Source organism: Podarcis erhardii, assembly GCF_964252035.2.
Source record: "Podarcis erhardii genome assembly, chromosome: 14".
Taxonomy (NCBI): Eukaryota; Metazoa; Chordata; class Lepidosauria; order Squamata; family Lacertidae; genus Podarcis; species Podarcis erhardii.
Genome location: NC_138503.1, coordinates 22,478,929 through 22,492,239, shown reverse-complemented (window position 1 = coordinate 22,492,239; position 13,311 = coordinate 22,478,929).

The window sequence follows — 13,311 nt, the reverse complement described above, 5'->3', positions numbered from 1 at the left end:
TTCCTTTCACACTACAGCACCTGCCGTGTGGGTTTTTTTGACCAACAACTGGCATTCTGCACTCAGTTTCATTCACGCTAGCGGGCATGGTGTGATATAGTGACATTATTGGACAACATTCTTACTCTGCCACCCTTTCCACATATGTGGGGCTTCTGTCCCCTCTTAATTTCCCATGTAAACAGCTGGAAGGACCTGTATTGCTGACCCAAATTTAGTCACTTTACTCCTGCAATTATCCGGTTTAATGGGATTGCAGACGGGTTTTTTGGTTTGTTTTAAATAGCACAGAAATGAGCCCTAAACATGCACTATATTCCATTAGTTTTCTGCAAGTGGCTTGTGCATCATGTAAAAGCTCAAACACAACATGGAAATTAACAGCTGTGTGAATGCAGCCCTAGTTTGCAGTGACGTTTCTGCCTTTCATATGAAGGCTGGCAAAGCACTGTTGATGCATCTCCTGGGGGAGCAGTGCGCAAGCGCTGTCAAAGCCCCAACCTGCTGCGTTGCTTGTATTGCATTTCCTGGTTCTGTTGCCAGGGTCTTAGCTATATTCAAAAGCGTTTTATATGCATTATAACTGTGACACCAGATGGCGCTGTGGAGTCCTGTCTTTCCTCAACGAGATTTCCCTTTATGAAGTTTACAACACGTTTCACTGAAAAGCGTTTTTGATGTGTCTATATCCAGCCCAGCACTATACCAGTGACTGTAACATCAGCAGCTGCAAACTGTTGTGGGCAACAGACATATGCATACATACACACTGCAGCTGGAGAGCCAATGTGGTGTAGTGGTTCGGGTGTTGGACTATGACCTTGGGAGACCAGGGTTCAAATCCCCACTTGGCCACGAAGCTCATTGGGTGGCCTTGGGCCAGTCACTGCCTCTCAACCTAACCTACATCACAGGGTTGTTGTGAGGACAAAACAGGGAGGGGGAGAACCATGAAAGGTGGGATAGATTTATAAAAATAAATAAATAACATTCATAAATATGCCAACCTTTTCCATTGGCATCTGGAGGTGTTTGTACTTGATCAAGGGCTGCCAAGCTTTTTCACTCTATACATAGAGTTGCAAAATGAATAAACTGTTGTGAGCAACACACACATACATTGCAACCACTTAGCACAAGCACACACTGCTGCCTATTCAATTGTAAAAATATTTCATGTTCAGAATGCAGATATCCTATTTAAATCCCTTATTGGTTACCTATTGTTAGAAACTAGACTTGTTATAACTCAGTTTTGGAAAGACTTGGTAGAGGCAACCTTCTTGAACTTGCCTGACAGAGTTTGGAAATTGGCCCTAATAGAGGAATTGAGCAACAAAATGTGATTAGCTAAAGACTCATTTACCTTTGACTGGAACTGTTTTACTTATTACATTACTGAGAAAAACAATGCCTGAACTTTTGCAGGCATCCAGACTATTTTGGTTACTCAAAGTTAATTCATATTCTACATGTTATACTAATGAACTGTGTATTCTTAGGCTGTATTTTTACTGTATACCTTAAATCTTTCCCGTCACCTAAGGGGTGTGTGCTATTTTTAAAAATACATCAATAAAGTTATTGATGTATTTAAAAAACTGCAACCCCTTCAACTGGCTACAGTTGATGGGCACCGTTGTGGACCAAAACATCTGGAGGGTACCAGGTTAATAAAGAATTCTAAAGCCTTTTAAATATGCCTTGATCTTTACGGTTCTCCCAGAATACAGAATTGGGGAGCCATACACAAGCTTTTTGCAACACCCTGCGAAGCCCACATGAAAGGCTTAAGGGGCGGTGTAAGCCCTTCTGTCATGAACCTGGTAGAGGAATGTGAAATTTTACACACCGCAGCGAAACATTCCACATGGCACCTGCTAAGCTTTTTTGAAGCTGCCCTGTTCAAGCAAGCAAGATATTTAAGTCTACGTAACAAGACTGCTGATAGCTGAAAGCATTCTGTTCACCTTGGACCGCCATCTCTAAATCCAGCTTTGCAAGAGACTTTTAATGGAAAATGTCCTTGTTTTTTTGCAAAGGGCTCCTCAGCTGTTACCCCTTCATGTTGAAAGCAAATTCTAAGGCATACGCAGGGCTCCGGGAGACTTAACCACAACTGACTACTTTGTATGCTTTTAATTTTGTTTTAAATGCATTTGCTGTTCCTGTGTTTGTAACTGCTTTTAAGTATCTTTAATATAAATTGCCTAGACATGGTGGTTTAGATGGTGATTAATAAATCAAGGATGATGAGAGTAATACTTAAGCGTTAGATTAATTGGGGGGGAAATTGCTTATAAACTTTGTTTGGGACAGGAAGAAACACAGGATTACATGAAATACTGTCAAACTGTCACTGGAAAAAATGGTGGCCACATATAAAGAAATATTACGAAGCAGTCGGTTTCACCCAGATATAGAGTTATTCGCGAAGCAACAAAATGTGTTAATGGAACTTGAAACTGTATTGCGGCACTGCAACAGATTTGATACGGAAATATTCAAAACAAACCTATGAACTAAAAATCAATGTCTGCAATAGGTAAAAAGGAGATTTAAGTTCAGGGCTGTCTCTGATTATAGCTACTTGCTACAATCAGGAACTAGAAGAAAAAAATGCCATTAGATGATCAACAGATTAGGAGGAATACTGAAGTAAGATAAGTATTGAAAGGTATTCTAAAATCTTAGGAAGAAATAAGTCATAAAAAGGGGCAACAACACCCTACTAACTATGTTTCATTATTAGGCATATCATTAACTGTGGAAATAAGATTCATTCAGAAATATAACAGAATTTGAAATCTTAATGATTAAAAAAAAAAAAGAAACTTCTTAGTAAAATATATAGCATTATCAGCCTGATATCTAGAATTGCTTCGGAACTCATTAAAAAAAATCCCAGTGCTTTGACACCAGTATTTAAAATCAATGCAATTTTGAAAGATTCAGTCCCCCATCTTGATTCAAAATGGCACCCAATTGTATCCAAACATAGATAAAAACCTGCTTCTTGATTTCAAGAACCATCCCACAAAACATGGTTGAAATATCCAAATGCATTGTGCACAAACAACTTTCCAAAATACATAGTAGATAATTATGAGTATGGGCTTGCCCTATTATTATTATTATTATTACTATTATTAAATTTTTATACCACCCCTATACCCTTAGATTTCAGGGCAGTTTACAACATAAAAAAATCATATCAATGTAAATGGGACAAAGAACTGAGAGAGAACATTCCAGAAGCGGTAGGGAAATGGAAACAGCAACATGTCCCACTGTAGACTTGGCTCACAAATTTAAAAGAATTTCTTTTTATTTTAAAAAAACAACACAATTTAGTCACATGGCAGAATGGTAGAATTAACATGTGATGGAGCTGCAAAGCATCCAATGCTTACACGCTTCAAATTTCTTGATCGTATCTCAAAACAATTATATTTTGGAATACTAAACATGAACTTAAACTTACAATGGGCTACGAGTTCCTGGCACAACCACTTATAATTTTATCTGGATATGTTAAGGTTTAGTTTCACCAGCAGATATGGAATCGATAATACAACCATTAAAAGCTGCTTGTGTAGAAATGAACTATATTGGGGGGCGGGATGCTTATCCCTATCTTGGAAGACTGCATAATAAGAGTGTGGAAGCTGCCTCATATAGTAAAATGGATAAATGCTTTAAGTTGAGTAAGAGAAGGTAGACAACCTGATTGTTCATTGAAAACTATACTGGTGTAATAAGACACAAGAATAAACCGGTGACCACATACGAATAAACTTTATTTGCGTAGCCGACAGGCCATAGCATCAAAGGACAAACACTGACAAAAATACATTAAGAATATAGTTACAGATAGGTAGCCGTGTTGGTCTGCCATAGTCAAAACAAAACAAATTCCTTCCAGTAGCACCTTAAAGACCAACTAAGTCAGCTCTTGGTATGAGCTTTCGTGTGCATGCACACTTCTTCAGATACTGCCCCGTATTGTCATGTATAATGAGATAAGAATCCAAGGTCTTTGTTCAGACCAGGTTTCTCCATGGTTTTAAGTTTGGTGATAAGTTGTAATTCAGCAGCTTCTCTTTCCAGTCTATTTCTGAAATTCCTTTGTAGTAAAACAGCTACTTTGAGATCTTGTATAGAAAAGAGACTGGAAAGAGAAGCTGCTGAATTACAACTTATCACCAAACTTAAAACCATGGGGAAACCTGGTCTGAACAAAGACCTTGGATTCTTATCTCATTATACATGACAAAGCCATTTTTCACCTTTTCACCCCTTGCTTTTTCCTGTAAGACCTATTGCAGTCGTTAAGAGTCGTCAACAGGCTCATCACAGCTATCTGCCAATCACCCATTCCCACCACCCTTCTGAGTAATACCCCTCCCCACCTTCTCACTATATAGAAGGGTCTGGAAACTTCTGTTTCAGTGTATCTGAAGAAGTGTGCATGCACACGAAAGCTCATACCAAGAACTGACTTAGTTGGTCTTTAAGGTGCTACTGGAAGGAATTTGTTTTATTAAGAATATAGTTACCATAAAATCTTATGACCTATTAAAACCCTAGGTAGAAGCTGGATTATCATTCATCCACGACCCTCTGTCCCATGGGTGGCGGCCTTTTCTCCGATAGATTGTTCCAGGTCGGTTAAGTGAATAGACCAGCCAAATTGAAAGATTATAAATATAAATATAACCTCGGAGGGATGGTCAGGACAGGGAGAAAGATAATAATAACCAGATGCAGATAAATTAATAATCTCAGTACTTAAAACTTGGCAGAGGTAATAAAATAATAAAAATAAAACGTAATTATAATAACAATAAGATCCTAGGCGAGGAATCCGGGTGACGACACTGATGTCATTCAGATAGCAGCTCTCAGTCTCATTGCTCTCTCGATAAATTTGGCAACCTTCTCTGTTGTCGAGCTGTTCTGGTCGGCTAGGAGTGAGAACAATTTGGCTTCACAAGAGCAGCCGGGATGGCAGATAGGAGCGGCGTGATGGTCTCGTCCCCGAGATCTCTATATAGGGAGCAAGACAAGAGAACGTGTGACACTGTCTCTACGTAGCCAGCTCCACAGGGGCAGAGCCGGTTCTCGAATGAAATTTTTTGATATCTACCTTCAAGAACAGCTGAGGGTAACATATTTAGTCTGGCCAGTGTAAAGGCCCGCCTGAGTTTTGGAATGGTTAAGGTAGACAAATAAGGTGCCCGAAAATCAAAGTGGGAGGGGGGGCAGATAAGCGTACCAAGCACTAAATTTCTTAATATAGGCCAGATTATTCTGCTGCTCAATATCCTTCATGCGCTGGTCAATAAAGGTTTTTGCCTTGGGGAGACCCATTTTCAGAAGATGCTGTGCTTGGAGGCCACATGTAAGCAGTTTTTGATGCACTACTTTGGACCACCGGCTTCTATGAGCATCTCGTGCTACTAGAGGTAGTAGTCCGGATGGGTTTAAATTTAGGCGAAGCCAATAGTTGAATGTTCTTAACCAGGTCCGGGTTTCGACGGAGAGGAGGCCAGTCTCCAGCCGTAGGGCTGCATTTGGTGCGCATGGTGGAACGGCCAGAATCTGTCTTAAAAATTTAGACTGGACCGTTTCAAGTGTGCGGCAATGATTTCCCGTCCAGATTTGGGCCCCGTAGACTAATTGCGCCAAGGGTTTTGCTTGAAAGACCTCCAGAGCTGCTGGGATATGTCTGCCCCTCTTCGTAAAGTAAAAGCGAGACAGTATTTTGGCACTTTGAGATGCTTTTTCCCTAGCATATTTATGATGGGCCTCCCAGGCCCCTGTTGACTGGAAAACTACTCCGAGGTATTTGAAAATTTTGACCTGTTCTATTGGCTGATTGTCCATCTTCCATCTGTGATGTCTGTGTCTCCTAGCGAAGACCATGACTTTGGTTTTTTGGTGATTAACCACCAGTTGATCTCTCCTGCAGTAGGCTGAGAATTCTCTTAGTAGCCTTTTGAGGCCTACTTTAGTTCATGATAAGAGAACCGCATCGTCCGTATAGAGGAGCGCTGAAATTGATTTTTCGGCCAATTTGGGGGCATGAAACTCTGGGGATGTTAGGTATTTGACCATGTCATTTATATATAAGTTGAATAAGGCCGGGGCTAAAATACAGCCCTGCTTGACTCCTTTGGTGACTGGTACAGGGCCAATTAGTTGCCCATTTACTGAGGTTCTTACATATAACTTGGAGTCTTTATATAGGCTTTTTATCAAGAATAGTAATCTTTTGTCAATGTTGGTGGCATTGAGTTTAGCCCAAAGTTTGACTCATGAGATCAAGTCAAAGGCCGCCTTCAGGTCAATAAATGCTGCGTATAAAGTCCCACGTGTTTTATTGACGTATTTGTCAATGAGGTGTGCTAATACGAAGCAATGGTCTATTGTCGTTCTGCCCTGTCTGAAGCCGGCTTGCTCCTCTGCCAGAACTGCCTCAGTTTCCATCCAGTCAATTAGTTTGATGTGGAGGTGTTTGGCATACAGTTTGCTGGGGATAGTAAGGAGACTAATGTGTCTATAGCTCGCTGGATCTGCCATAGGACCCTTTCTATAGATTGGAATAATTACTGCCTCTGTCCAGCAACCAGGTATTATGCCTGTTGAATTGATATATGTAAATATTGACGCCATTATAGGAGCCCACCAACTGATATTGTTCTTCATGAGCTCTGCTGGAATGTGGTCTATGCCCGGGGCTTTGTTGTTTTTCAGTTGGACAATTAGTTTCCCCACCTCCTCTATGGAGACAGGAGGCCAATATGGTAAATTCTCAGAGTAGGCACTTGGATCATTGTGCTGAGCTTTGTCGTCATAGAAGAGGGTTTGAAAATATTTCATCCACTCCTGGGGTTCTACAGTACATGTGGGACCAATCCGCTCCTGGCCCAGGAGGCCCATAATGGTACGCCAGGAGGTTGAGTCTTTCTCATTCGAGGCCTTCACTAAATTACACCAGGCCAATCTCTCAGCTTTTTTACCTTTAATAGCTGTTTGTAGTTTCGTCTTAAATAGATGTAAGCCATAAATAGCGAGGGTGCTCCGGTGTTTCTGTAATTCCGATAGGTTGATCTCAGACGTTTCCTTGCTTGTCTACACTCCAAATCAAACCATCTCTCTTGATCCTTTGCCCGCTTTGTAACAGAATTAAGTATCTCAGTTGCTAAGAAGGTCTTTAGTCTTGCTAATAACTCGTTGAAGGAGTCCATGGCCTTTCCCCCGGTATTAGCTGATACAATGGCTGAGTAGATGGTCTTCACGTCTTCCGAATGAAGGAGATAAGTTAGCTCTGTATTGAGCATGGGGGTCCATTTAATTCTTCTGGGGGCCAGTGATCCCAGATTAACGATGGGGGTGTAGTAAAGGTTAGCCGTGGGTTTGTTAAACGATGGACCATTGAGCGCTAAAATTAGTGGGAGGTGGTCGCTTTCGGTGTTATGTCCCACTTGAAACTTCGACACAGAGTTATAGGCGAATCTTGATATCAGAATATAGTTTATCACACTTCCTCCCATCTTTGAAAAATGGGTATACTCCCCTGGGCGATCCTCTTCCTTACTACCGTTTAATATCATCAGCTCCCTTCTTTTTGCGACCTGGACTAGACATAGCCCCGAGAAGTTGCATTTATTATCTTTAGAAAGTTGTGAAACACCTGCTTCGGTTGGACTTTCAGGGTCCTGAATCTGATTATATTGGCTGTAAAGATTGTTATCATCAATTCCCATACGGGCGTTGAAATCCCCCCCGATTATAATCGGTGTAGAAGGGTGGGAAGATTCTATGGAGTCTAGGAATGCCTCTAACTCTGCCCAGTTAGCTTTCACTATAGATTTTTTTTTGGCAGGGGGGCAGATAGACATTGACCACTACCAGTGCATCTCTCTTAAATCTGAGTAGGACTGCCGTGGCTAGTGAATTGCAGTTTGGGAGGGCTTTTAAGAAATGTTCAAGCTCTGTGGAGATAAGGCTAGCTAAACCTCCACTAGGCCTACCTCCCCTCACAGATGGAGTAGCAAGTAGGGAGTGACAAGAATACCCATTGAACAGAATGGGGTCGCTGTGCCAGGTCTCCTGCAGGAGGATGATATTGAATCGCTTAAGAAACATTGCAAGTTGTTGATTGTTTTTCTTGGCGCGCCATCCTGCAATGTTCCAGGACAGCAGCTTTCATTCTTTGTCCCTCCATGGTGTAGATTTGTTGGGTCCACGGTGTCCAGTGACCCCTTTACATCTAAAAAAACAGTCCCATTATGTTTGTCAATAGACATCTGCTGCATAAGGGAATGATTATCTATAACTCTTGGGGACTTAAGGGGGTGATTTGGACTTGGGGGAGTAGCTATTTCATTTGGGGAGAGTTTTAGATAGTTGAACCAGGTACTCGGAGATGTGACAGTCTGTTTTAGTTTTGCCATACCATACACCAGCGGGGGCTGCAATTGGTCTTCCGAATCTACACATTTAAAGGCGCCTCCCATCGTCCTCTTGTCCACTAGGCACTTGGGGGATATAGGCCGTGTGTGTGAGCCTTCCGTAGTCTCAACATGGGCCTCCTTTTTGGTCAGTCTGCTTCTCAGGGTGTCCAGTCTAACCAAGATTTCCTTTTGGGCTGGCATCTGCAGTGACCAGAACCGATTTATTAGGGCATGTTCTTCTATGGAGAAAAAGTCCTCTCTGTCGTACAAATGAAGTTGAGTCTCAATAGGGGCTATGTTTTCCTGCTGGTGCACTAGGCTCTGGTTTTGCTGGTTTTGTTGCATATGCACTCTATTGTTTTGTTCCTCTGTTCCTGGTCTCCCTTCCCCCTTGGCCGCCAATAGGGAGGTTAGCGGAGCTCTGTTTTCAAAGATTCTTAATAAATCTATTCCTTTCTTTAAAAATAGATTTCTTGTTCTAAAGATGAAGTTGGCCAGATTATGATCTGTGAAAGTGATCAGGGCACGGACTGAATGTCCATCTTGATATAGGTAGTCTATACTGTCTATGTCAGTTGCATTAACTGCCCCAGGTAGAATGTTGTTTATAATAGTCAGCAGGTGCCTCACGCGGTCTGTTCCTGTGCGAGAACCCAGTGGTTTTGGATGGTTCGTGAATACCATCTTTTCCGGGCTTAGGACTAGGATCCATTCTTTCCTTCTACTGGGGGCTTGGAGTTCCCGCGGGTTCCCGTCTATATTGGGGGTCCCCGACTTACTTCTGTTTGCAGTTGCTACAGGGGTCCTAGGTGGGTTCAAGACAGGAGCATCCAGCTGTAGTTTGGTTGCTTTTGTCAGGTTGGGCGAACATAGGGGGAGAACGGCGGGGGGGGGGGGCTTATTTCTTTGAATGTACTTGGGGAATTATTTTCACATATGGGGAGGAGTTTGGTCTTTGGCGAGTCTCCCTTGTCGATCTCTTTGGTGCCTTGAGCTTTGATTTTTTTTGTGGATATAGGAGGTGATGATAATAAGTTGAAGAGTTTCTGCCAGTGTTTCTTGCTGATGTGTTGGGTTTTTCTAGACGGCTTAAATTTTTTGATGTTTTTAGTTTTCTTCGTCTTGGGTTCCGGTTTTCTTTTGCCTGAGTTCTTTTTGGGTGGTATGTGGATTCTAGTATCTGAGTCCAGGGTCTGATCTGTGGCTCTTTTTGCTTGTTTGAAGTTCTCCACAAGCGTCAGGAGTAGGCCATTTGTTGCTGCTAGGAAGTTTTTTATATTGTAGAGGTCTGTGCGTATCTGATCTATTTGATCATGTAACTGGTCACCCCTCTCTTCTATACTGTTGGCATTCGCTGTGGGCTGAGGGTCTTGCTGGTTTTCCCTGAGATTCTGAGTTGATTTTTGGTGCTCGAGGTCATTGGGGTTGGGGGAACTGGTCATCAAGGCGTTCTCAGCTAGGTCCAGTTCCTGCGCCCAGCTCATGGAATAATTTGGTCTTTCATGCTTAGTTTGTAAGTCTTTGTGTTGTATTGACCAATCCAGCACAGTAGGGGCAATTTCTTTTGGAGTGCTCTTGTGCTGTGGATTCTTATTCCCTTCTTTACGGGGGAAGTAATTGGTGATTTTACTTTGCTTCCTTTGGGGCTCCCACTCCCCCTGAGGTGATATTGGTGCAATTCCCAGGTCCATATAGTTCTTTCTTGTGAGGACCATGTTGAGCGTGGAAAAAGGTAATTGGGAGCAGTTTGTTGGAATCTCTTAGTCCTGGGTTTTTTGGCTTCACTTGGCTCAATCACAAGACGGATTATGTTTATCTTCCAGTTTCCCACCTTCGAAAGGTGGGGAGGGTTGTTTTACAAGCAAGGTTTCATGCTTGTCCCTTATCTTGGTGGGCCTCTAGGGTTTCTGCTCCCTTTTCAGTCTTTAGTTCTCAGCTTTAGGGCTTTTAAAGCTTCTGTCCTGTCGTGCCTTCCCCCTTTGGATGGGGAAAGTTGCACCACATTTAAAACACATTCAAAGCACATACCAATTCCAAGAATTCCGGTGACCACATATAGTGCTGGATACAATCTAAGGAAGTTTTAAAGATGTTTAAATATGTTTTTGTTGTTCTATCACTTGTTGTTTGCTGCTATGGGCTCCTTTGGGAGGAAGGGTGGGATATATATATATAGAGAGAGAGAGAGAGAGAGAGAGAATTTATCATACTTATTTTTTAAAATAAATATCTATTCAAAGGAGAAAGAAAATTCTAATTCATGTCCTAAACCTAAAAACCTCACTACAAATATGAACCCTGAAGCTAACTGTTGTTCATTCATTTGCACCAAGTTAACGTTATGCCTCTCTTTACTACAGATGAAATATGTTCAAAAGTCTGTTGTCCTTCTTCCTAAAAGTCCCCTCTCCAGACTACCTTTGGGTACTACTAAACCTTCCAGATGGTTATGTAATAAAAGCCCAGATCGAAAAAATACAATGAATACAATACACCATCTAGAGGTGGACAGAGAATTTGCAGGCAATTAAAATAACAATAATGGGGGGGAAACTGTGGCAGATACACACATCCCAAAGCAAGAAGTGGAAGCTAGAGGGAAATCTTGCACAGAAAGTAAGAACAAGTGTTTCTTGAAAGAGCAAACTATAAAGGAATACAGCTGTTAACTGAATCTCTTTGCTGTTATTTTTCTGAGGTTGATGAATAGTGCACCCACAAAGGGAATAAGATTCCCAATGTTGTTTTAGCCGAATATATAGCTTTCTAGGTTTGACAGTCAATCAGCATCTCAGGGGCTCAGTCCTATGCCATTCTGCATTTCCGGTCTGATGTCCTCTTATTACACATCTCAGGTGCTTTCTCCTGCAGAAGTCAAGGCTCTTTCATCTCACCCCTCACTCAGTTTCAGCAGAGACACAGACCACTGGGAAGTCCTTAGCTGCACAAGTTTTCCATGCACAGCTGGTCACGTTTAAAGCCACTTCCTATGTATAATACCAGGTAATAATACTAGGTAATAATACCAGGTATGGGGAACCAATGGCCCTCCAGATCTTGCCGAAATACAACTACTATCGGCCCCAGCCAGCATGGCCAGGGTTGATGGAAGCTGTGGTCCAATGATATCTGATATCTAGAGGGCCAAAGCTCCCCCACACCGGGTGTACAGCTTTTCACATAAAATATGTGCCACAGCCGCTCTTGAAGCAAAGAGCCATAAGCTATGCTGGTTGCACTGTAAGTAGTATAACCAGCTTTAGACATGCTTCCACGCATGTGGGAGCCTGGAGGGAGAAACTGCAATTCATATATCCTCTCCTAACTATTAAAACCCAAGGGGATGCGGGTGGCGCTGTAGGTTAAACCACAGAGCCTAGGAAGGTAAACGGTCTTTCCATGCACTGCTCTGGTTTGCCAGAAGCGGCTTAGTCATGCTGGCCACATGACCCGGAAGCGGTATGCCGGCTCCCTCGGCCAATAAAGCGAGATGAGCGCTGCAACCCCAGAGTCAGCCACGACTGGACCTAATGGTTAGGGGTCCCTTTAACTTTACCTTTAACTATTAAAACCCACCCGACACCTTCATTAAACATCTTTTTGGTGAATGCCGAAGACATACCTCTTGCCCTTTGTTTCCTGAGATGTGTTTCTGGGGGGCCATCCTATTCCTGTGAATGGAACCTGTGGGTATAGGATGGGTAACAATTTTAACGATAACGAATAACAATAATCCAAACACTGGTCCAGGACCTGCATGATCATCCCCAATTCAGATGTTACAGAGGAACTGTTGGGCATCTGTTCCGCAGGTGGTTTTAACAAGGGCACTGCTTTTTACGGGTCTGAAGGCAATAAGCACATTTATGGGTGAGGATTACCAATTTATTAATGCACAGTAACCGTAAACATAACAAGGCACATATACGTCTAATCGAACAGACACATAAAGCTTATTACGGCATAGCTAAGGAAATATTAAAAAACCCAACTAGCAAAGCTAACACCCCTTCTGTTGTTGCCAAGGAAACCTAAATGAATGGCAGTGGGTGGACCCTGGAACTGGATGGGGGGGCAGCACCATTCCAGGTTGGTCTCATGCCGGGTTCCCAACAGTGGTGCCTTCATATATATCCTGTTGCCTTATACTGGGGAGGGCTGTCCAGGGCCTGGGTCCGGCCCTCCAGATGTTTGGGTCTACAATTCCCATCATCCCTGACCACTGGTCCTGTTAGCTAGGGATGATGGGAATTGTAGTCCAAAACATCTGGCGGGCCTGCCCTATGTCATGGACTAGCTGGATGCAGAGGAATGGTGGGAGGAACCAGATTGGGGACCATCAAGGGAAGAAGACTCAGAGCCCGGGGAGTGGTGGTGGGATGAAGACGAGTGGTCAGAGGGAGAAGACCAGGAAGAGGAGGTGTCGGAAGCTGTAGAGGTAACAAGGCTTCGTGAGCTGGGAGAGTCTGTGGCAGAGAGAAGTCAAGAATCAGAAGCTGAAACTGGCGAGTGGGAGGTCAAGAGGCAGAGATGAGTCAGGCTAGTGAAGAGGCACAGGTGCGACAAGCTCCCCTCTTGTCTCCCAGAACCAGGAGTGGCATGAAAAGGGCGGGGGAGAGCTTGGCTGAATACAGGTGCAGTCTCTGATTGCTTGGGGAAAGCCCTGGAGAAGAGCAGATATAGGCAGTTGTGGGGAGCAAGAATCTTTAGTCACTGCAACTGATCTCCTGGAGGAAGACTCACAGAGTGTGCTCATTAGGCCTGGTGTGCTCATTAGGCCTGACACTCAGCCAAGTCTGTGGGGATTGTGTTTTTGCTAATAAATTGTTAACTCCAACTTTGGACTGTG